The sequence below is a fragment of the Dendrobates tinctorius genome, unplaced genomic scaffold (assembly GCF_039654945.1).
Source record: "Dendrobates tinctorius isolate UK_male_01 unplaced genomic scaffold, ASM3965494v1 ptg000350l, whole genome shotgun sequence".
NCBI classification, from domain to species: domain Eukaryota; kingdom Metazoa; phylum Chordata; class Amphibia; order Anura; family Dendrobatidae; genus Dendrobates; species Dendrobates tinctorius.
The window spans coordinates 2,995,440-3,019,067 of NW_027362016.1; the positions used below are offsets into that span (position 1 = coordinate 2,995,440).

Below are 23,628 nucleotides of genomic sequence, written 5' to 3' on the forward strand. Positions count from 1 at the left end.
ATCTAGAAACGGATTTGCTGGTAAGTCTACTTTCATAGTTTTCACCTCATACATCAATAGACCATAACGATACTTAATTAACAAAAACTTTACAAGTAGGTAATCATAGTTTAAAAAATGTGAAATGCCCATGTCCTTCTGACATGTTTCAGCACATTTTGGGACAAATGGTCTCACTTTTAACAATCAATAAAATATTTTCTCTAAATTTTTGTCTCTTTTTTGCTCCAATTGTTTGCATCTCATAAAAAATAAAACTTGATGTAACATTATGCATGCAAATTGTGTTTTATGTGCGACCATGACCTATTCTAGAAGCACAGGGTCAGAATTATACTGGTGCATGGAGACAAACTGAAAATGTAAAAATTCAATGGCAAAATTGCTGTCTTTTTCTACTCATTCACAAATAGTTAATGAATGTTAATAAATATGTACAGCAAAATGGAAGGCGTTTCAAATAGAAATCATGCTTCAAAAAACAGTCAAATGAAAAATTATAATATATCCCTCCAGGTGTGACACTTGACATTTGCAGAGTGTCAAACCCCCCAGAAAATGTATAGATATGGCCGAAATAGCTCAGTTGGGAGAGCGTTAGACTGAAGATCTAAAGGTCCCTGGTCCAATCCCGGGTTTCGGCAAAATGCTTTTTCTTCACCGTTTACATTTTAAGGAGATATTAAACAAAGCACATGGACTGATCATGATCAAAAGGCCTAAAAATCTTAACTATCTACAGAAAACAAAATGTTAAAAATTTGAGAAACGGTAACTTTTTCCTTTTGAACACATGAATGTTTTTTAGTAATTTTTCCTCTATTTTGTTTTATTTCAGATTGACTTAGCTGTAAGAGGATTAAAAGGTAACCTGATAGCTGAAACAGACAGCACTTATCAGACACTAGCTGAATGATTACACTGGTCAACAGCATTTTTGGTGCCAAAGATATTTCATCGAATTTAGGGTATTTTTGGGGTGCTGATTCTGAATATGTCATCAGTTTTGCCAGATTGGCTCAAGTTTTTGAGATTTTTGGTATCTTATTTATAGCACTTGTTGGTAAATGCGACGCATCATCTCATTAATTTCTTTGGATTAGTACTTGAACTGAGCAGTTCTCAATATAGTTTTGTGTTAATTAGTGTTCTAAAAGTTTGTTCATAGCTTGATTTTTGCACTAACTTTATGTTGTTGTCTGTTTTCCAGTGAAAAGCATGAACTCATCAAGAAGAAGTTGTCTTAACGATCCAGACTCATTCTGTTACATTTGTGGTGAATACACACTGCCAAAACATAGAAGAAACATAACAGACTTCGTAAAAAAAGTGTATTTTGCCTATTTTGGGGTTATGCTTGGGGACCAAGACAAGTTTTGGGCACCACACATAGTGTGCAAAGCATGTATCGAATTATTACGAAAATGGAGCAAAGGACAAAGAAAAAGCTTCAAATTTGGTGTTCCAATGGTGTGGAGAGAGCCAAAAAATCATCATGATGACTGTTATTTATGGTAAACACAGGTACAGGCACATCTTCACAATGAGGGACAGGCCTTCTTGCAGATTCCATGTTACTCCCATTTTCGTTTCTTATGCTTATTGAATCCTTGCACTTGCACTGCACAGAAATAACAGTCATCATGATGATTTTTTGGCTCTCTCCACACCATTGGAACACCAAATTTGAAGCTTTTTCTTTGTCCTTTGCTCCATTTTCGTAATAATTCGATACATGCTTTGCACACTATGTGTGGTGCCCAAAACTTGTCTTGGTCCCCAAGCATAACCCCAAAATAGGCAAAATACACTTTTTTTACGAAGTCTGTTATGTTTCTTCTATGTTTTGGCAGTGTATATTCACCACAAATGTAACAGAATGAGTCTGGATCGTTAAGACAACTTCTTCATGATGAGTTCATGCTTTTCACTGGAAAACAGACAACAACATAAAGTTAGTGCAAAAATCAAGCTATGAACAAACTTTTAGAACACTAATTAACACAAAACTATATTGAGAACTGCTCAGTTCAAGTACTAATCCAAAGAAATTAATGAGATGATGCGTCGCATTTACCAACAAGTGCTATAAATAAGATACCAAAAATCTCAAAAACTTGAGCCAATCTGGCAAAACTGATGACATATTCAGAATCAGCACCCCAAAAATACCCCAAATTCATTAAAATATTTTGGACACCAGAAAAAAAAATTTTTTTCGTTGACCTGTGTTATAGTCAGCTTGTTTGACTTTGAAACACTGAGGCATTACTGAGACAAATGTCCTTAAAAAATATGCTGTGGACAAAGTCAAAAAGGCAAAAAACACAAGCTCCACACAGGTCCGTCATCTTTAATTTGAAATATAGGAGGTTTCTACTTTAATGGTGAGACAAAGCATCTACATATTTGACATTGCTCCAGTGAGTAGAGCCCACTTAAAAATGTATGGGTTGCTTGTCTCTGCAAGCAAAAGCTGGGCACTAAACTGGCATACTTGCAATGCTGGATGGTTCAGAGTGAAAACACCTATAGGCTGACAATAGTAATTGCAGGTGTTGATTAACTCATTGTGCAAAATAATTTCTAAAATGTGGTCACTTTGGGAGGTTTTCTGCTGTTTTGGTACTCTGCAAATTTCATCTGCAAGGTATTCCTGCAAAATCTGCATTGCAAAACCCAAATAGGGCTCTTCCTTTCAAAGCCCTGCTGTGTGGCCAAACAGTAGTTTCTGAAGAAATGTGGTGCATCACCGCATTTGTGAGAAATCTAACATTTCTAATATCCAAACAAAATAAATGGAGGTTTAAAAATTAATGCAGACGAAAAGTACGCATATAAAAAATGTTATTTATTGACTTTTTTGGGGTGGTGTGACAAGTTTTTAATCACAAGGGATGGTAACATTTCTGCTGACTAGCATGGAAGGAGTTAAGTTCCAATTGCATATCGAAGTCAGGATGGCCGAGCGGTCTAAGGCGCTGCGTTCAGTTCGCAGTCTTCCCTGGAGGCGTGGGTTCAAATCCCACTTCTGACATCAACATTTAATTTCAAGAAACTTTATCTTCATTTATTGATTAGATGAGGTCAAACAAAACTTAGTAATGTGGTTTTGAAAAATTTCCTGAGAGTCTTTGGAGTGAATCTGAATTTGTCCTCTCAAAAAAGAACTCTAGGAACATCAAACAGGTTTTTTAGTGCATATGTCTGTTGTTCTTTTGGCACTAGAAAAATCCTTTGGACAGTCAATGAGGAGGGACTATTTCACCTCTTTGTGTTCTCTGTCCCTATTAGGGTAGGGAATCAACCTTCTAAAGTGCTGTCATGAAACATATCTAGAAACGGATTTGCTGGTAAGTCTACTTTCATAGTTTTCACCTCATACATCAATAGACCATAACGATACTTAATTAACAAAAACTTAACAAGTAGGTAATCATAGTTTAAAAAATGTGAAATGCCCATGTCCTTCTGACATGTTTCAGCACATTTTGGGACAAATGGTCTCACTTTTAACAATCAATAAAATATTTTCTCTAAATTTTTGTCTCTTTTTTGCTCCAATTGTTTGCATCTCATAAAAAATAAAACTTGATGTAACATTATGCATGCAAATTGTGTTTTATGTGCGACCATGACCTATTCTAGAAGCACAGGGTCAGAATTATACTGGTGCATGGAGACAAACTGAAAATGTAAAAATTCAATGGCAAAATTGCTGTCTTTTTCTACTCATTCACAAATAGTTAATGAATGTTATTAAATATGTACAGCAAAATGGAAGGCGTTTCAAATAGAAATCATGCTTCAAAAAACAGTCAAATGAAAAATTATAATATATCCCTCCAGGTGTGACACTTGACATTTGCAGAGTGTCAACCCCCCCAGAAAATGTATAGATATGGCCGAAATAGCTCAGTTGGGAGAGCGTTAGACTGAAGATCTAAAGGTTCCTGGTCCAATCCCGGGTTTCGGCAAAATGCTTTTTCTTCACCGTTTACATTTTAAGGAGATATTAAACAAAGCACATGGACTGATCATGATCAAAAGGCCTAAAAATCTTAACTATCTACAGAAAACAAAATGTTACAAATTTGAGAAACGGTAACTTTTTCCTTTTGAACACATGAATGTTTTTTAGTAATTTTTCCTCTATTTTGTTTTATTTCAGATTGACTTAGCTGTAAGAGGATTAAAAGGTAACCTGATAGCTGAAACAGACAGCACTTATCAGACACTAGCTGAATGATTATAGTCAGCTTGTTTGACTTTGAAACACTGAGGCATTACTGAGACAAATGTCCTTAAAAAATATGCTGTGGACAAAGTCAAAAAGGCAAAAAACACAAGCTCCACACAGGTCCGTCATCTTTAATTTGAAATATAGGAGGTTTCTACTTTAATGGTGAGACAAAGCATCTACATATTTGACATTGCTCCAGTGAGTAGAGCCCACTTAAAAATGTATGGGTTGCTTGTCTCTGCAAGCAAAAGCTGGGCACTAAACTGGCATACTTGCAATGCTGGATGGTTCAGAGTGAAAACACCTATAGGCTGACAATAGTAATTGCAGGTGTTGATTAACTCATTGTGCAAAATAATTTCTAAAATGTGGTCACTTTGGGAGGTTTTCTGCTGTTTTGGTACTCTGCAAATTTCATCTGCAAGGTATTCCTGCAAAATCTGCATTGCAAAACCCATATAGGGCTCTTCCTTTCAAAGCCCTGCTGTGTGGCCAAACAGTAGTTTCTGAAGAAATGTGGTGCATCACCGCATTTGTGAGAAATCTAACATTTCTAATATCCAAACAAAATAAATGGAGGTTTAAAAATTAATGCAGACGAAAAGTACGCATATAAAAAATGTTATTTATTGACTTTTTTGGGGTGGTGTGACAAGTTTTTAATCACAAGGAATGGTAACATTTCTGCTGACTAGCATGGAAGGAGTTAAGTTCCAATTGCATATCGAAGCAGTCTAAGGCGAGCGGTCTAATACCGAGCGGTCTAAGGCGCTGCGTTCAGGTCGCAGTCTCCCCTGGAGGCGTGGGTTCAAATCCCACTTCTGACATCAACATTTAATTTCAAGAAACTTTATCTTCATTTATTGATTAGATGAGGTCAAACAAAACTTAGTAATGTGGTTTTGAAAAATTTCCTGAGAGTCTTTGGAGTGAATCTGAATTTGTCCTCTCAAAAAAGAACTCTAGGAACATCAAACAGATTTTTTGTGCATATGTCTGTTGTTCTTTTGGCACTAGAAAAATCCTTTGGACAGTCAATGACGAGGGACTATTTCACCTCTTTGTGTTCTCTGTCCCTATTAGGGTAGGGAATCAACCTTCTACAGTGCTGTCATGAAATATATCTAGAAACGGATTTGCTGGTAAGTCTACTTTCATAGTTTTCACCTCATACATCAATAGACCATAACGATTCTTAATAAACAAAAACTTAACAAGTAGGTAATCATAGTTTAAAAAATGTGAAATGCCCATGTCCTTCTGACATGTTTCAGCACATTTTGGGACAAATGGTCTCACTTTTAACAATCAATAAAATATTTTCTCTAAATTTTTGTCTCTTTTTTGCTCCAATTGTTTGCATCTCATAAAAAATAAAACTTGATGTAACATTATGCATGCAAATTGTGTTTTATGTGCGACCATGACCTATTCTAGAAGCACAGGGTCAGAATTATACTGGTGCATGGAGACAAACTGAAAATGTAAAAATTCAATGGCAAAATTGCTGTCTTTTTCTACTCATTCACAAATAGTTAATGAATGTTATTAAATATGTACAGCAAAATGGAAGGCGTTTCAAATAGAAATCATGCTTCAAAAAACAGTCAAATGAAAAATTATAATATATCCCTCCAGGTGTGACACTTGACATTTGCAGAGTGTCAAACCCCCCAGAAAATGTATAGATATGGCCAAAATAGCTCAGTTGGGAGAGCGTTAGACTGAAGATCTAAAGGTCCCTGGTCCAATCCCGGGTTTCGGCAAAATGCTTTTTCTTCACCGTTTACATTTTAAGGAGATATTAAACAAAGCACATGGACTGATCATGATCAAAAGGCCTAAAAATCTTAACTATCTACAGAAAACAAAATGTTAAAAATTTGAGAAACGGTAATTTTTTCCTTTTGAACACATGAATGTTTTTTAGTAATTTTTCCTCTATTTTGTTTTATTTCAGATTGACTTAGCTGTAAGAGGATTAAAAGGTAACCTGATAGCTGAAACAGACAGCACTTATCAGACACTAGCTGAATGATTATAGTCAGCTTGTTTGACTTTGAAACACTGAGGCATTACTGAGACAAATGTCCTTAAAAAATATGCTGTGGACAAAGTCAAAAAGGCAAAAAACACAAGCTCCACACAGGTCCGTCATCTTTAATTTGAAATATAGGAGGTTTCTACTTTAATGGTGAGACAAAGCATCTACATATTTGACATTGCTCCAGTGAGTAGAGCCCACTTAAAAATGTATGGGTTGCTTGCCTCTGCAAGCAAAAGCTGGGCACTAAACTGGCATACTTGCAATGCTGGATGGTTCAGAGTGAAAACACCTATAGGCTGACAATAGTAATTGCAGGTGTTGATTAACTCATTGTGCAAAATAATTTCTAAAATGTGGTCACTTTGGGAGGTTTTCTGCTGTTTTGGTACTCTGCAAATTTCATCTGCAAGGTATTCCTGCAAAATCTGCATTGCAAAACCCAAATAGGGCTCTTCCTTTCAAAGCCCTGCTGTGTGGCCAAACAGTAGTTTCTGAAGAAATGTGGTGCATCACCGTATTTGTGAGAAATCTAACATTTCTAATATCCAAACAAAATAAATGGAGGTTTAAAAATTAATGCAGACGAAAAGTATGCATATAAAAAATGTTATTTATTGACTTTTTTGGGGTGGTGTGACAAGTTTGTAATCACAAGGAATGGTAACATTTCTGCTGACTAGCATGGAAGGAGTTAAGTTCCAATTGCATATCGAAGTCAGGATGGCTGAGCGGTCTAAGGCGCAGCGTTCAGGTCGCAGTCTCGCAGGCGTGGGTTCAAATTCCACTTCTGACATCAACATTTAATTTCAAGAAACTTTATCTTCATTTATTGATTAGATGAGGTCAAACAAAACTTAGTAATGTGGTTTTGAAAAATTTCCTGAGAGTCTTTGGAGTGAATCTGAATTTGTCCTCTCAAAAAAGAACTCTAGGAACATCAAACAGGTTTTTTAGTGCATATGTCTGTTGTTCTTTTGGCACTAGAAAAATCCTTTGGACAGTCAATGAGGAGGGACTATTTCACCTCTTTGTGTTCTCTGTCCCTATTAGGGTAGGGAATCAACCTTCTACAGTGCTGTCATGAAATATATCTAGAAACGGATTTGCTGGTAAGTCTACTTTCATAGTTTTCACCTCATACATCAATAGACCATAACGATACTTAATAAACAAAAACTTAACAAGTTGGTAATCATAGTTTAAAAAATGTGAAATGCCCATGTCATTCTGACATGTTTCAGCACATTTTGGGACAAATGGTCTCACTTTTAACAATCAATAAAATATTTTCTCTAAATTTTTGTCTCTTTTTTGCTCCAATTGTTTGCATCTCATAAAAAATAAAACTTGATGTAACATTATGCATGCAAATTGTGTTTTATGTGTGACCATGACCTATTCTAGAAGCACAGGGTCAGAATTATACTGGTGCATGGAGACAAACTGAAAATGTAAAAATTCAATGGCAAAATTGCTGTCTTTTTCTACTCATTCACAAATAGTTAATGAATGTTATTAAATATGTACAGCAAAATGGAAGGCGTTTCAAATAGAAATCATGCTTCAAAAAACAGTCAAATGAAAAATTATAATATATCCCTCCAGGTGTGACACTTGACATTTGCAGAGTGTCAAACCCCCTAGAAAATGTATAGATATGGCTGAAATAGCTCAGTTGGGAGAGCGTTAGACTGAAGATCTAAAGGTCCCTGGTCCAATCCCGGGTTTCGGCAAAATGCTTTTTCTTCACCGTTTACATTTTAAGGAGATATTAAACAAAGCACATGGACTGATCATGATCAAAAGGCCTAAAAATCTTAACTATCTACAGAGAACAAAATGTTAAAAATTTGAGAAACGGTAACTTTTTCCTTTTGAACACATGAATGTTTTTTAGTAATTTTTCCTCTATTTTGTTTTATTTCAGATTGACTTAGCTGTAAGAGGATTAAAAGGTAACCTGATAGCTGAAACAGACAGCACTTATCAGACACTAGCTGAATGATTATAGTCAGCTTGTTTGACTTTGAAACACTGAGGCATTACTGAGACAAATGTCCTTAAAAAATATGCTGTGGACAACGTCAAAAAGGCAAAAAACACAAGCTCCACACAGGTCCGTCATCTTTAATTTGAAATATAGGAGGTTTCTACTTTAATGGTGAGACAAAGCATCTACATATTTGACATTGCTCCAGTGAGTAGAGCCCACTTAAAAATGTATGGGTTGCTTGCCTCTGCAAGCAAAAGCTGGGCACTAAACTGGCATACTTGCAATGCTGGATGGTTCAGAGTGAAAACACCTATAGGCTGACAATAGTAATTGCAGGTGTTGATTAACTCATTGTGCAAAATAATTTCTAAAATATGGTCACTTTGGGAGGTTTTCTGCTGTTTTGGTACTCTGCAAATTTCATCTGCAAGGTATTCCTGCAAAATCTGCATTGCAAAACCCAAATAGGGCTCTTCCTTTCAAAGCCCTGCTGTGTGGCCAAACAGTAGTTTCTGAAGAAATGTGGTGCATCACCGTATTTGTGAGAAATCTAACATTTCTAATATCCAAACAAAATAAATGGAGGTTTAAAAATTAATGCAGACGAAAAGTACGCATATAAAAAATGTTATTTATTGACTTTTTTGGGGTGGTGTGACAAGTTTGTAATCACAAGGATTGGTAACATTTCTGCTGACTAGCATGGAAGGAGTTAAGTTCCAATTGCATATCGAAGTCAGGATGGCCGAGCGGTCTAAGGCGCTGCGTTCAGGTCGCAGTCTCCCCTGGAGGAGTGGGTTCAAATCCCACTTCTGACATCAACATTTAATTTCAAGAAACTTTATCTTCATGTAATGTGTTTTTGAAAAATTTCCTGAGAGTCTTTGGAGTGAATCTGAATTTGTCCTCTCAAAAAAGAACTCTAGGAACATCAAACAGATTTTTTGTGCATATGTCTGTTGTTCTTTTGGCACTAGAAAAATCCTTTGGACAGTCAATGAGGAGGGACTATTTCACCTCTTTGTGTTCTCTGTCCCTATTAGGGTAGGGAATCAACCTTCTACAGTGCTGTCATGAAATATATCTAGAAACGGATTTGCTGGTAAGTCTACTTTCATAGTTTTCACCTCACACATCAATAGACCATAACGATATTTAATAAACAAAAACTTAACAAGTAGGTAATCATAGTTTAAAAAATGTGAAATGCCCATGTCATTCTGACATGTTTCAGCACATTTTGGGACAAATGGTCTCACTTTTAACAATCAATAAAATATTTTCTCTAAATTTTTGTCTCTTTTTTGCTCCAATTGTTTGCATCTCATAAAAAATAAAACTTGATGTAACATTATGCATGCAAATTGTGTTTTATGTGCGACCATGACCTATTCTAGAAGCACAGGGTCAGAATTATACTGGTGCATGGAGACAAACTGAAAATGTAAAAATTCAATGGCAAAATTGCTGTCTTTTTCTACTCATTCACAAATAGTTAATGAATGTTATTAAATATGTACAGCAAAATGGAAGGCGTTTCAAATAGAAATCATGCTTCAAAAAACAGTCAAATGAAAAATTATAATATATCCCTCCAGGTGTGACACTTGACATTTGCAGAGTGTCAAACCCCCCAGAAAATGTATAGATATGGCCGAAATAGCTCAGTTGGGAGAGCGTTTGACTGAAGATCTAATGGTCCCTAGTCCAATCCCGGGTTTCGGCAAAATGCTTTTTCTTCACCGTTTACATTTTAAGGAGATATTAAACAAAGCACATGGACTGATCATGATCAAAAGGCCTAAAAATCTTAACTATCTACAGAAAACAAAATGTTAAAAATTTGAGAAACGGTAACTTTTTCCTTTTGAACACATGAATGTTTTTTAGTAATTTTTCCTCTATTTTGTTTTATTTCAGATTGACTTAGCTGTAAGAGGATTAAAAGGTAACCTGATAGCTGAAACAGACAGCACTTATCAGACACTAGCTGAATGATTATAGTCAGCTTGTTTGACTTTGAAACACTGAGGCATTACTGAGACAAATGTCCTTAAAAAATATGCTGTGGACAAAGTCAAAAAGGCAAAAAACACAAGCTCCACACAGGTCCGTCATCTTTAATTTGAAATATAGGAGGTTTCTACTTTAATGGTGAGACAAAGCATCTACATATTTGACATTGCTCCAGTGAGTAGAGCCCACTTAAAAATGTATGGGTTGCTTGTCTCTGCAAGCAAAAGCTGGGCACTAAACTGGCATACTTGCAATGCTGGATGGTTCAGAGTGAAAACACCTATAGGCTGACAATAGTAATTGCAGGTGTTGATTAACTCATTGTGCAAAATAATTTCTAAAATGTGGTCACTTTGGGAGGTTTTCTGCTGTTTTGGTACTCTGCAAATTTCATCTGCAAGGTATTCCTGCAAAATCTGCATTGCAAAACCCAAATAGGGCTCTTCCTTTCAAAGCCCTGCTGTGTGGCCAAACAGTAGTTTCTGAAGAAATGTGGTGCATCACCGCATTTGTGAGAAATCTAACATTTCTAATATCCAAACAAAATAAATGGAGGTTTAAAAATTAATGCAGACGAAAAGTACGCATATAAAAAATGTTATTTATTGACTTTTTTGGGGTGGTGTGACAAGTTTGTAATCACAAGGAATGGTGACATTTCTCCTGACTAGCATGGAAGGAGTTAAGTTCCAATTGCATATCGTAGTCAGGATGGCCGAGCGGTCTAAGTCGCTGCGTTCAGGTCGCAGTCTCCCCTGGAGGCGTGGGTTCAAATCCCACTTCTGACATCAACATTTAATTTCAAGTAACTTTATCTTCATGTAATGTGGTTTTGAAAAATTTCCTGAGAGTCTTTGGAGTGAATCTGAATTTGTCCTCTCAAAAAAGAACTCTAGGAACATCAAACAGATTTTTTGTGCATATGTCTGTTGTTCTTTTGGCACTAGAAAAATCCTTTGGACAGTCAATGAGGAGGGACTATTTCACCTCTTTGTGTTCTCTGTCCCTATTAGGGTAGGGAATCAACCTTCTACAGTGCTGTCATGAAATATATCTAGAAACGGATTTGCTGGTAAGTCTACTTTCATAGTTTTCACCTCATACATCAATAGACCATAACGATACTTAATAAACAAAAACTTAACAAGTAGGTAATCATAGTTTAAAAAATGTGAAATGCCCATGTCATTCTGACATGTTTCAGCACATTTTGGGACAAATGGTCTCACTTTTAACAATCAATAAAATATTTTCTCTAAATTTTTGTCTCTTTTTTGCTCCAATTGTTTGCATCTCATAAAAAATAAAACTTGATGTAACATTATGCATGCAAATTGTGTTTTATGTGCGACCATGACCTATTCTAGAAGCACAGGGTCAGAATTATACTGGTGCGTGGAGACAAACTGAAAATGTAAAAATTCAATGGCAAAATTGCTGTCTTTTTCTACTCATTCACAAATAGTTAATGAATGTTATTAAATATGTACAGCAAAATGGAAGGCGTTTCAAATAGAAATCATGCTTCAAAAAACAGTCAAATGAAAAATTATAATATATCCCTCCAGGTGTGACACTTGACATTTGCAGAGTGTCAAACCCCCCTGAAAATGTATAGATATGGCCGAAATAGCTCAGTTGGGAGAGCGTTAGACTGAAGATCTAAAGGTCCCTGGTCCAATCCCGGGTTTCGGCAAAATGCTTTTTCTTCACCGTTTACATTTTAAGGAGATATTAAACAAAGCACATGGACTGATCATGATCAAAAGGCCTAAAAATATTAACTATCTACAGAAAACAAAATGTTAAAAATTTGAGAAACGGTAACTTTTTCCTTTTGAACACATGAATGTTTTTTAGTAATTTTTCCTCTATTTTGTTTTATTTCAGATTGACTTAGCTGTAAGAGGATTAAAAGGTAACCTGATAGCTGAAACAGACAGCACTTATCAGACACTAGCTGAATGATTATAGTCAGCTTGTTTGACTTTGAAACACTGAGGCATTACTGAGACAAATGTCCTTAAAAAATAGCTGTGGACAAAGTCAAAAAGGCAAAAAACACAAGCTCCACACAGGTCCGTCATCTTTAATTTGAAATATAGGAGGTTTCTACTTTAATGGTGAGACAAAGCATCTACATATTTGACATTGCTCCAGTGAGTAGAGCCCACTTAAAAATGTATGGGTTGCTTGCCTCTGAAAGCAAAAGCTGGGCACTAAACTGGCATACTTGCAATGCTGGATGGTTCAGAGTGAAAACACCTATAGGCTGACAATAGTAATTGCAGGTGTTGATTAACTCATTGTGCAAAATAATTTCTAAAATGTGGTCACTTTGGGAGGTTTTCTGCTGTTTTGGTACTCTGCAAATTTCATCTGCAAGGTATTCCTGCAAAATCTGCATTGCAAAACCCAAATAGGGCTCTTCCTTTCAAAGCCCTGCTGTGTGGCCAAACAGTAGTTTCTGAAGAAATGTGGTGCATCACCGTATTTGTGAGAAATCTAACATTTCTAATATCCAAACAAAATAAATGGAGGTTTAAAAATTAATGCAGACGAAAAGTACGCATATAAAAAATGTTATTTATTGACTTTTTTGGGGTGGTGTGACAAGTTTGTAATCACAAGGAATGGTAACATTTCTGCTGACTAGCATGGAAGGAGTTAAGTTCCAATTGCATATCCAAGTCAGGATGGCCGAGCGGTCTAAGGCGCAGCGTTCAGGTCGCAGTCTCGCAGGCGTGGGTTCAAATCCCACTTCTGACATCAACATTTAATTTCAAGAAACTTTATCTTCATTTATTGATTAGATGAGGTCAAACAAAACTTAGTAATGTGGTTTTGAAAAATTTCCTGAGAGTCTTTGGAGTGAATCTGAATTTGTCCTCTCAAAAAACAACTCTAGGAACACCAAACAGATTTTTTGTGCATATGTCTGTTGTTCTTTTGGCACTAGAAAAATCCTTTGGACAGTCAATGAGGAGGGACTATTTCACCTCTTTGTGTTCTCTGTCCCTATTAGGGTAGGGAATCAACCTTCTACAGTGCTGTCATGAAATATATCTAGAAACGGATTTGCTGGTAAGTCTACTTTCATAGTTTTCACCTCATACATCAATAGACCATAACGATACTTAATAAACAAAAACTTAACAAGTAGGTAATCATAGTTTAAAAAATGTGAAATGCCCATGTCATTCTGACATGTTTCAGCACATTTTGGGACAAATGGTCTCACTTTTAACACTCAATAAAATATTTTCTCTAAATTTTTGTCTCTTTTTTGCTCCAATTGTTTGCATCTCATAAAAAATAAAACTTGATGTAACATTATGCATGCAAATTGTGTTTTATGTGCGACCATGACCTATTCTAGAAGCACAGGGTCAGAATTATACTGGTGCGTGGAGACAAACTGAAAATGTAAAAATTCAATGGCAAAATTGCTGTCTTTTTCTACTCATTCACAAATAGTTAATGAATGTTATTAAATATGTACAGCAAAATGGAAGGCGTTTCAAATAGAAATCATGCTTCAAAAAACAGTCAAATGAAAAATTATAATATATCCCTCCAGGTGTGACACTTGACATTTGCAGAGTGTCAAACCCCCCAGAAAATGTATAGATATGGCTGAAATAGCTCAGTTGGGAGAGCGTTAGACTGAAGATCTAAAGGTCCCGGGTTTCGGCAAAATGCTTTTTCTTCACCGTTTACATTTTAAGGAGATATTAAACAAAGCACATGGACTGATCATGATCAAAAGGCCTAAAAATCTTAACTATCTACAGAAAACAAAATGTTAAAAATTTGAGAAACGGTAACTTTTTCCTTTTGAACACATGAATGTTTTTTAGTAATTTTTCCTCTATTTTGTTTTATTTCAGATTGACTTAGCTGTAAGAGGATTAAAAGATAACCTGATAGCTGAAACAGACAGCACTTATCAGACACTAGCTGAATGATTATAGTCAGCTTGTTTGACTTTGAAACACTGAGGCATTACTGAGACAAATGTCCTTAAAAAATATGCTGTGGACAAAGTCAAAAAGGCAAAAAACACAAGCTCCACACAGGTCCGTCATCTTTAATTTGAAATATAGGAGGTTTCTACTTTAATGGTGAGAAAAAGCATCTACATATTTGACATTGCTCCAGTGAGTAGAGCCCACTTAAAAATGTATGGGTTGCTTGTCTCTGCAAGCAAAAGCTGGGCACTAAACTGGCATACTTGCAATGCTGGATGGTTCAGAGTGAAAACGCCTATAGGCTGACAATAGTAATTGCAGGTGTTGATTAACTCATTGTGCAAAATAATTTCTAAAATGTGGTCACTTTGGGAGGTTTTCTGCTGTTTTGGTACTCTGCAAATTTCATCTGCAAGGTATTCCTGCAAAATCTGCATTGCAAAACCCAAATAGGGCTCTTCCTTTCAAAGCCCTGCTGTGTGGCCAAACAGTAGTTTCTGAAGAAATGTGGTGCATCACCGTATTTGTGAGAAATCTAACATTTCTAATATCCAAACAAAATAAATGGAGGTTTAAAAATTAATGCAGACGAAAAGTACGCATATAAAAAATGTTATTTATTGACTTTTTTGGGGTGGTGTGACAAGTTTGTAATCACAAGGAATGGTAACATTTCTGCTGACTAGCATGGAAGGAGTTAAGTTGTAATTGCATATCGAAGTCAGGATGGCCGAGCGGTCTAAGGCGCTGCGTTCAGGTCCCACTTCTGACATCAACATTTAATTTCAAGAAACTTTATCTTCATTTATTGATTAGATGAGGTCAAACAAAACTTAGTAATGTGGTTTTGAAAAATTTCCTGAGAGTCTTTGGAGTGAATCTGAATTTGTCCTCTCAAAAAAGAACTCTAGGAACATCAAACAGATTTTTTGTGCATATGTCTGTTGTTCTTTTGGCACTAGAAAAATCCTTTGGACAGTCAATGAGGAGGGACTATTTCACCTCTTTGTGTTCTCTGTCCCTATTAGGGTAGGGAATCAACCTTCTACAGTGCTGTCATGAAATATATCTAGAAACGGATTTGCTGGTAAGTCTACTTTCATAGTTTTCACCTCATACATCAATAGACCATAACGATACTTAATAAACAAAAACTTAACAAGTAGGTAATCATAGTTTAAAAAATGTGAAATGCCCATGTCATTCTGACATGTTTCAGCACATTTTGGGACAAATGGTCTCACTTTTAACAATCAATAAAATATTTTCTCTAAATTTTTGTCTCTTTTTTGCTCCAATTGTTTGCATCTCATAAAAAATAAAACTTGATGTAACATTATGCATGCAAATTGTGTTTAATGTGTGACCATGACCTATTCTAGAAGCACAGGGTCAGAATTATACTGGTGCATGGAGACAAACTGAAAATGTAAAAATTCAATGGCAAAATTGCTGTCTTTTTCTACTCATTCACAAATAGTTAATGAATGTTATTAAATATGTACAGCAAAATGGAAGGCGTTTCAAATAGAAATCATGCTTCAAAAAACAGTCAAATGAAAAATTATAATATATCCCTCCAGGTGTGACACTTGACATTTGCAGAGTGTCAAACCCCCCAGAAAATGTATAGATATGGCTGAAATAGCTCAGTTGGGAGAGCGTTAGACTGAAGATCTAAAGGTCCCGGGTTTCGGCAAAATGCTTTTTCTTCACCGTTTACATTTTAAGGAGATATTAAACAAAGCACATGGACTGATCATGATCAAAAGGCCTAAAAATCTTAACTATCTACAGAAAACAAAATGTTAAAAATTTGAGAAACGGTAACTTTTTCCTTTTGAACACATGAATGTTTTTTAGTAATTTTTCCTCTATTTTGTTTTATTTCAGATTGACTTAGCTGTAAGAGGATTAAAAGATAACCTGATAGCTGAAACAGACAGCACTTATCAGACACTAGCTGAATGATTATAGTCAGCTTGTTTGACTTTGAAACACTGAGGCATTACTGAGACAAATGTCCTTAAAAAATATGCTGTGGACAAAGTCAAAAAGGCAAAAAACACAAGCTCCACACAGGTCCGTCATCTTTAATTTGAAATATAGGAGGTTTCTACTTTAATGGTGAGAAAAAGCATCTACATATTTGACATTGCTCCAGTGAGTAGAGCCCACTTAAAAATGTATGGGTTGCTTGTCTCTGCAAGCAAAAGCTGGGCACTAAACTGGCATACTTGCAATGCTGGATGGTTCAGAGTGAAAACGCCTATAGGCTGACAATAGTAATTGCAGGTGTTGATTAACTCATTGTGCAAAATAATTTCTAAAATGTGGTCACTTTGGGAGGTTTTCTGCTGTTTTGGTACTCTGCAAATTTCATCTGCAAGGTATTCCTGCAAAATCTGCATTGCAAAACCCAAATAGGGCTCTTCCTTTCAAAGCCCTGCTGTGTGGCCAAACAGTAGTTTCTGAAGAAATGTGGTGCATCACCGTATTTGTGAGAAATCTAACATTTCTAATATCCAAACAAAATAAATGGAGGTTTAAAAATTAATGCAGACGAAAAGTACGCATATAAAAAATGTTATTTATTGACTTTTTTGGGGTGGTGTGACAAGTTTGTAATCACAAGGAATGGTAACATTTCTGCTGACTAGCATGGAAGGAGTTAAGTTGTAATTGCATATCGAAGTCAGGATGGCCGAGCGGTCTAAGGCGCTGCGTTCAGGTCCCACTTCTGACATCAACATTTAATTTCAAGAAACTTTATCTTCATTTATTGATTAGATGAGGTCAAACAAAACTTAGTAATGTGGTTTTGAAAAATTTCCTGAGAGTCTTTGGAGTGAATCTGAATTTTTCCTCTCAAAAAAGAACTCTAGGAACATCAAACAGATTTTTTGTGCATATGTCTGTTGTTCTTTTGGCACTAGAAAAATCCTTTGGACAGTCAATGAGGAGGGACTATTTCACCTCTTTGTGTTCTCTGTCCCTATTAGGGTAGGGAATCAACCTTCTACAGTGCTGTCATGAAATATATCTAGAAACGGATTTGCTGGTAAGTCTACTTTCATAGTTTTCACCTCATACATCAATAGACCATAACGATACTTAATAAACAAAAACTTAACAAGTAGGTAATCATAGTTTAAAAAATGTGAATTGCCCATGTCATTCTGACATGTTTCAGCACATTTTGGGACAAATGGTCTCACTTTTAACAATCAATAAAATATTTTCTCTAAATTTTTGTCTCTTTTTTGCTCCAATTGTTTGCATCTCATAAAAAATAAAACTTGATGTAACATTATGCATGCAAGTTGTGTTTTATGTGCGACCATGACCTATTCTAGAAGCACAGGGTCAGAATTATACTGGTGCATGGAGACAAACTGAAAATGTAAAAATTCAATGGCAAAATTGCTGTCTTTTTCTACTCACTCACAAATAGTTAATGAATGTTATTAAATATGTACAGCAAAATGGAAGGCGTTTCAAATAGAAATCATGCTTCAAAAAACAGTCAAATGAAAAATTATAATATATCCCTCCAGGTGTGACACTTGACATTTGCAGAGTGTCAAACCCCCAAGAAAATGTATAGATATGGCCGAAATAGCTCAGTTGGGAGAGCGTTAGACTGAAGATCTAAAGGTCCCGGGTTTCGGCAAAATGCTTTTTCTTCACCATTTACATTTTAAGGAGATATTAAACAAAGCACATGGACTGATCATGATCAAAAGGCCTAAAAATCTTAACTATCTACAGAAAACAAAATGTTAAAAATTTGAGAAACGGTAACTTTTTCCTTTTGAACACATGAATGTTTTTTAGTAATTTTTCCTCTATTTTGTTTTATTTCAGATTGACTTAGCTGTAAGAGGATTAAAAGGTAACCTGATAGCTGAAACAGACAGCACTTATCAGACACTAGCTGAATGATTATAGTCAGCTTGTTTGACTTTGAAACACTGAGGCATTACTGAGACAAATGTCCTTAAAAAATATGCTGTGGACAAAGTCAAAAAGGCAAAAAACACAAGCTCCACACAGGTCCGTCATCTTTAATTTGAAATATAGGAGGTTTCTACTTTAATGGTGAGACAAAGCATCTACATATTTGACATTGCTCCAGTGAGTAGAGCCCACTTAAAAATGTATGGGTTGCTTGTCTCTGCAAGCAAAAGCTGGGCACTAAACTGGCATACTTGCAATGCTGGATGGTTCAGAGTGAAAACACCTATAGGCTGACAATAGTAATTGCAGGTGTTGATTAACTCATTGTGCAAAATAATTTCTAAAATGTGGTCACTTTGGGAGGTTTTCTGCTGTTTTGGTACTCTGCAAATTTCATCTGCAAGGTATTCCTGCAAAATCTGCATTGCAAAACCCAAATAGCGCTCTTCCTTTCAAAGCCCTGCTGTGTGGCCAAACAGTAGTTTCTGAAGAAATGTGGTGCATCACCGCATTTGTGAGAAATCTAACATTTCTAATATCCAAACAAAATAAATGGAGGTTTAAAAATTAATGCAGACGAAAAGTACGCATATAAAAAATGTTATTTATTGACTTTTTTGGGGTGGTGTGACAAGTTTGTAATCACAAAAAATGGTAACATTTCTGCTGACTAGCATGGAAGGAGATAAGTTCCAATTGCATATCAAAGTCAGGATGGCCGAGCGGTCTAAGGCGCAGCTTTCAGGTCGCAGTCTCCCCTGGAGGCGTGGGTTCAAATCCCACTTCTGACATCAACATTTAATTTCAAGAAACTTTATCTTCATTTATTGATTAGATGAGGTCAAACAAAACTTAGTAATGTGGTTTTGAAAAATTTCCTGAGAGTCTTTGGAGTGAATCTGAATTTGTCCTCTCAAAAAAGAACTCTAGGAACATCAAACAGATTTTTTGTGCATATGTCTGTTGTTCTTTTGGCACTAGAAAAATCCTTTGGACAGTCAATGAGGAGGGACTATTTCACCTCTTTGTGTTCTCTGTCCCTATTAGGGTAGGGAATCAACCTTCTACAGTGCTGTCATGAAATATATCTAGAAACGGATTTGCTGGTAAGTCTACTTTCATAGTTTTCACCTCATACATCAATAGACCATAACGATACTTAATAAACAAAAACTTAACAAGTAGTTAATCATAGTTTAAAAAATGTGAAATGCCCATGTCATTCTGACATGTTTCAGCACATTTTGGGACAAATGGTCTCACTTTTAACATTAACAATCAATAAAATATTTTCTCTAAATTTTTGTCTCTATTTTGCTCAAGTTGTTTGCATCTCATAAAAAATAAATCTTGATGTAACATTATGCATGCAAATTGTGTTTTATGTGCGACCATGACCTATTCTAGAAGCACAGGGTCAGAATTATACTGGTGCATGGAGACAAACTGAAAATGTAAAACTTCAATGGCAAAATTGCTGTCTTTTTCTACTCATTCACAAATAGTTAATGAATGTTATTAAATATGTACAGCAAAATGGAAGGCCTTTCAAAAAGAAATCATGCTTCAAAAAACAGTCAAATGAAAAATTATAATATATCCCTCCAGGTGTGACACTTGACATTTGCAGAGTGTCAAACCCCCCAGAAAATGTATAGATATGGCCGAAATAGCTCAGTTGGGAGAGCGTTAGACTGAAGATCTAAAGGTCCCTGGTCCAATACCGGGTTTCGGCAAAATGCTTTTTCTTCACCGTTTACATTTTAAAGAGATATTAAACAAAGCACATGGACTGATCATGATCAAAAGGCCTAAAAATCTTAACTATCTACAGAAAACAAAATGTTAAAAATTTGAGAAACGGTAACTTTTTCCTTTTGAACACATGAATGTTTTTTAGTAATTTTTCCTCTATTTTGTTTTATTTCAGATTGACTTAGCTGTAAGAGGATTAAAAGGTAACCTGATAGCTGAAACAGTCAGCACTTATCAGACACTAGCTGAATGATTATAGTCAGCTTGTTTGACTTTGAAACACTGAGGCATTACTGAGACAAATGTCCTTAAAAAATATGCTGTGGACAAAGTCAAAAAGGCAAAAAACACAAGCTCCACAAAGGTCCGTCATCTTTAATTTGAAATATAGGAGGTTTCTACTTTAATGGTGAGACAAAGCATCTACATATTTGACATTGCTCCAGTGAGTAGAGCCCACTTAAAAATGTATGGGTTGCTTGTCTCTGCAAGCAAAAGCTGGGCACTAAACTGGCATACTTGCAATGCTGGATGGTTCAGAGTGAAAACACCTATAGGCTGACAATAGTAATTGCAGGTGTTGATTAACTCATTGTGCAAAATAATTTCTAAAATGTGGTCACTTTGGGAGGTTTTCTGCTGTTTTGGTACTCTGCAAATTTCATCTGCAAGGTATTCCTGCAAAATCTGCATTGCAAAACCCAAATAGGGCTCTTCCTTTCAAAGCCCTGCTGTGTGGCCAAACAGTAGTTTCTGAAGAAATGTGGCGCATCACCGCATTTGTGAGAAATCTAACATTTCTAATATCCAAACAAAATAAATGGAGATTTAAAAATTAATGCAGACGAAAAGTACGCATATAAAAAATGTTATTTATTGACTTTTTTGGGGTGGTGTGACAAGTTTTTAATCACAAGAAATGGTAACATTTCTGCTGACTAGCATGGAAGGAGTTAAGTTCCAATTGCATATCGAAGTCAGGATGGCCGAGCGGTCTAAGGCGCTGCGTTCAGGTCGCAGACTCCAACTTCTCCCACTTCTGACATCAACATTTAATTTCAAGAAACTTTATCTTCATTTATTGATTAGATGAGGTCAAACAAAACTTAGTAATGTGGTTTTGAAAAATTTCCTGAGAGTCTTTGGAGTGAACCGGAATTTGTCCTCTCAAAAAAGAACTCTAGGAACATCAAACAGATTTTTTGTGCATATGTCTGTTGTTCTTTTGGCACTAGAAAAATCCTTTGGACAGTCAATGAGGAGGGACTATTTCACCTCTTTGTGTTCTCTGTCCCTATTAGGGTAGGGAATCAACCTTCTACAGTGCTGTCATGAAATATATCTAGAACGGATTTGCTGGTAAGTCTACTTTCATAGTTTTCACCTCATACATCAATAGACCATAACGATACTTAATAAACAAAAACTTAACAAGTAGTTAATCATAGTTTAAAAAATGTGAAATGCCCATGTCATTCTGACATGTTTCAGCACATTTTGGGACAAATGGTCTCACTTTTAACATTAACAATCAATAAAATATTTTCTCTAAATTTTTGTCTCTATTTTGCTCCAGTTGTTTGCATCTCATAAAAAATAAATCTTGATGTAACATTATGCATGCAAATTGTGTTTTATGTGCGACCATGACCTATTCTAGAAGCACAGGGTCAGAATTATACTGGTGCATGGAGACAAACTGAAAATGTAAAACTTCAATGGCAAAATTGCTGTCTTTTTCTACTCATTCACAAATAGTTAATGAATGTTATTAAATATGTACAGCAAAATGGAAGGCGTTTCAAATAGAAATCATGCTTCAAAAAACAGTCAAATGAAAAATTATAATATATCCCTCCAGGTGTGACACTTGACATTTGCAGAGTGTCAAACCCCCCAGAAAATGTATAGATATGGCCGAAATAGCTCAGTTGGGAGAGCGTTAGACTGAAGATCTAAAGGTCCCTGGTCCAATCCCGGGTTTCGGCAAAATGCTTTTTCTTCACCGTTTACAAGTGGTTCAAATCCCACCTCTGACATCAACTTTTAATTTCAAGAAACTTTTTTCTTCATTTATTGATTAGATGAGGTCAAACAAAACTTAGTAATGTGGTTTTGAAAAATTTCCTGAGAGTCTTTGGAGTGAATCTGAATTTGTCCTCTCAAAAAAGAACTCTAGGAACATCAAACAGATTTTTTGTGCATATGTCTGTTGTTCTTTTGGCACTAGAAAAATCCTTTGGACAGTCAATGAGGAGGGACTATTTCACCTCTTTGTGTTCTCTGTCCCTATTAGGGTAGGGAATCAACCTTCTACAGTGCTGTCATGAAATATATCTAGAAACGGATTTGCTGGTAAGTCTACTTTCATAGTTTTCACCTCATACATCAATAGACCATAACGATACTTAATAAACAAAAACTTAACAAGTAGTTAATCATAGTTTAAAAAATGTGAAATGCCCATGTCATTCTGACATGTTTCAGCACATTTTGGGACAAATGGTCTCACTTTTAACATTAACAATCAATAAAATATTTTCTCTAAATTTTTGTCTCTATTTTGCTCCAGTTGTTTGCATCTCATAAAAAATAAATCTTGATGTAACATTATGCATGCAAATTGTGTTTTATGTGCGACCATGACCTATTCTAGAAGCACAGGGTCAGAATTATACTGGTGCATGGAGACAAACTGAAAATGTAAAACTTCAATGGCAAAATTGCTGTCTTTTTCTACTCATTCACAAATAGTTAATGAATGTTATTAAATATGTACAGCAAAATGGAAGGCGTTTCAAATAGAAATCATGCTTCAAAAAACAGTCAAATGAAAAATTATAATATATCCCTCCAGGTGTGACACTTGACATTTGCAGAGTGTCAAACCCCCCAGAAAATGTATAGATATGGCCGAAATAGCTCAGTTGGGAGAGCGTTAGACTTAAGATCTAAAGGTCCCTGGTCCAATCCCGGGTTTCGGCAAAATGCTTTTTCTTCACCGTTTACAAGTGGTTCAAATCCCACCTCTGACATCAACTTTTAATTTCAAGAAACTTTTTTCTTCATTTATTGATTAGACGAGGTCAAACAAAACTTAGTAATGTGGTTTTGAAAAATTTCCTGAGAGTCTTTGGAGTGAATCTGAATTTGTCCTCTCAAAAAAGAACTCTAGGAACATCAAACAGATTTTTTGTGCATATGTCTGTTGTTCTTTTGGCACTAGAAAAATCCTTTGGACAGTCAATGAGGAGGGACTATTTCACCTCTTTGTGTTCTCTGTCCCTATTAGGGTAGGGAATCAACCTTCTACAGTGCTGTCATGAAATATATCTAGAAACGGATTTGCTGGTAAGTCTACTTTCATAGTTTTCACCTCATACATCAATAGACCATAACGATACTTAATAAACAAAAACGTAACACGTAGCTAATCATAGTTTAAGAAATGTGAAATGCCCATGTCATTCTGACATGTTTCAGCACATTTTGGGACAAATGGTCTCACTTTTAACATTAACAATCAATAAAATATTTTCTCTAAATTTTTGTCTCTTTTTTGCTCCAATTGTTTGCATCTCATAAAAAATAAAACTTGATGTAACATTATGCATGCAAATTGTGTTTTATGTGCGACCATGAC

General features: G+C 35.7%; 7 non-coding genes across 7 annotated transcripts; all 7 read left to right on the forward strand.

Moving 5' to 3' along the window:
• Positions 1-571: 571 nt before the first annotated feature.
• Positions 572-644, forward strand: TRNAF-GAA (transfer RNA phenylalanine (anticodon GAA)). Its single transcript has one exon. It is a non-coding gene; the product is annotated as a tRNA-Phe (tRNA).
• Positions 645-2,954: 2,310 nt separating this feature from the next.
• TRNAL-CAG (transfer RNA leucine (anticodon CAG)) lies at positions 2,955-3,037 on the forward strand. The gene has a single exon. It is a non-coding gene; the product is annotated as a tRNA-Leu (tRNA).
• Positions 3,038-3,904: 867 nt separating this feature from the next.
• TRNAF-GAA (transfer RNA phenylalanine (anticodon GAA)) lies at positions 3,905-3,977 on the forward strand. Its single transcript has one exon. It is a non-coding gene; the product is annotated as a tRNA-Phe (tRNA).
• A 5,041-nt stretch (positions 3,978-9,018) lies between these two features.
• TRNAL-CAG (transfer RNA leucine (anticodon CAG)) lies at positions 9,019-9,101 on the forward strand. The gene has a single exon. It is a non-coding gene; the product is annotated as a tRNA-Leu (tRNA).
• A 2,821-nt stretch (positions 9,102-11,922) lies between these two features.
• Positions 11,923-11,995, forward strand: TRNAF-GAA (transfer RNA phenylalanine (anticodon GAA)). The gene has a single exon. It is a non-coding gene; the product is annotated as a tRNA-Phe (tRNA).
• Positions 11,996-21,901: 9,906 nt separating this feature from the next.
• Positions 21,902-21,974, forward strand: TRNAF-GAA (transfer RNA phenylalanine (anticodon GAA)). Its single transcript has one exon. It is a non-coding gene; the product is annotated as a tRNA-Phe (tRNA).
• Positions 21,975-22,897: 923 nt separating this feature from the next.
• Positions 22,898-22,970, forward strand: TRNAL-UAA (transfer RNA leucine (anticodon UAA)). The gene has a single exon. It is a non-coding gene; the product is annotated as a tRNA-Leu (tRNA).
• The last annotated feature ends 658 nt before the right edge of the window (positions 22,971-23,628 follow it).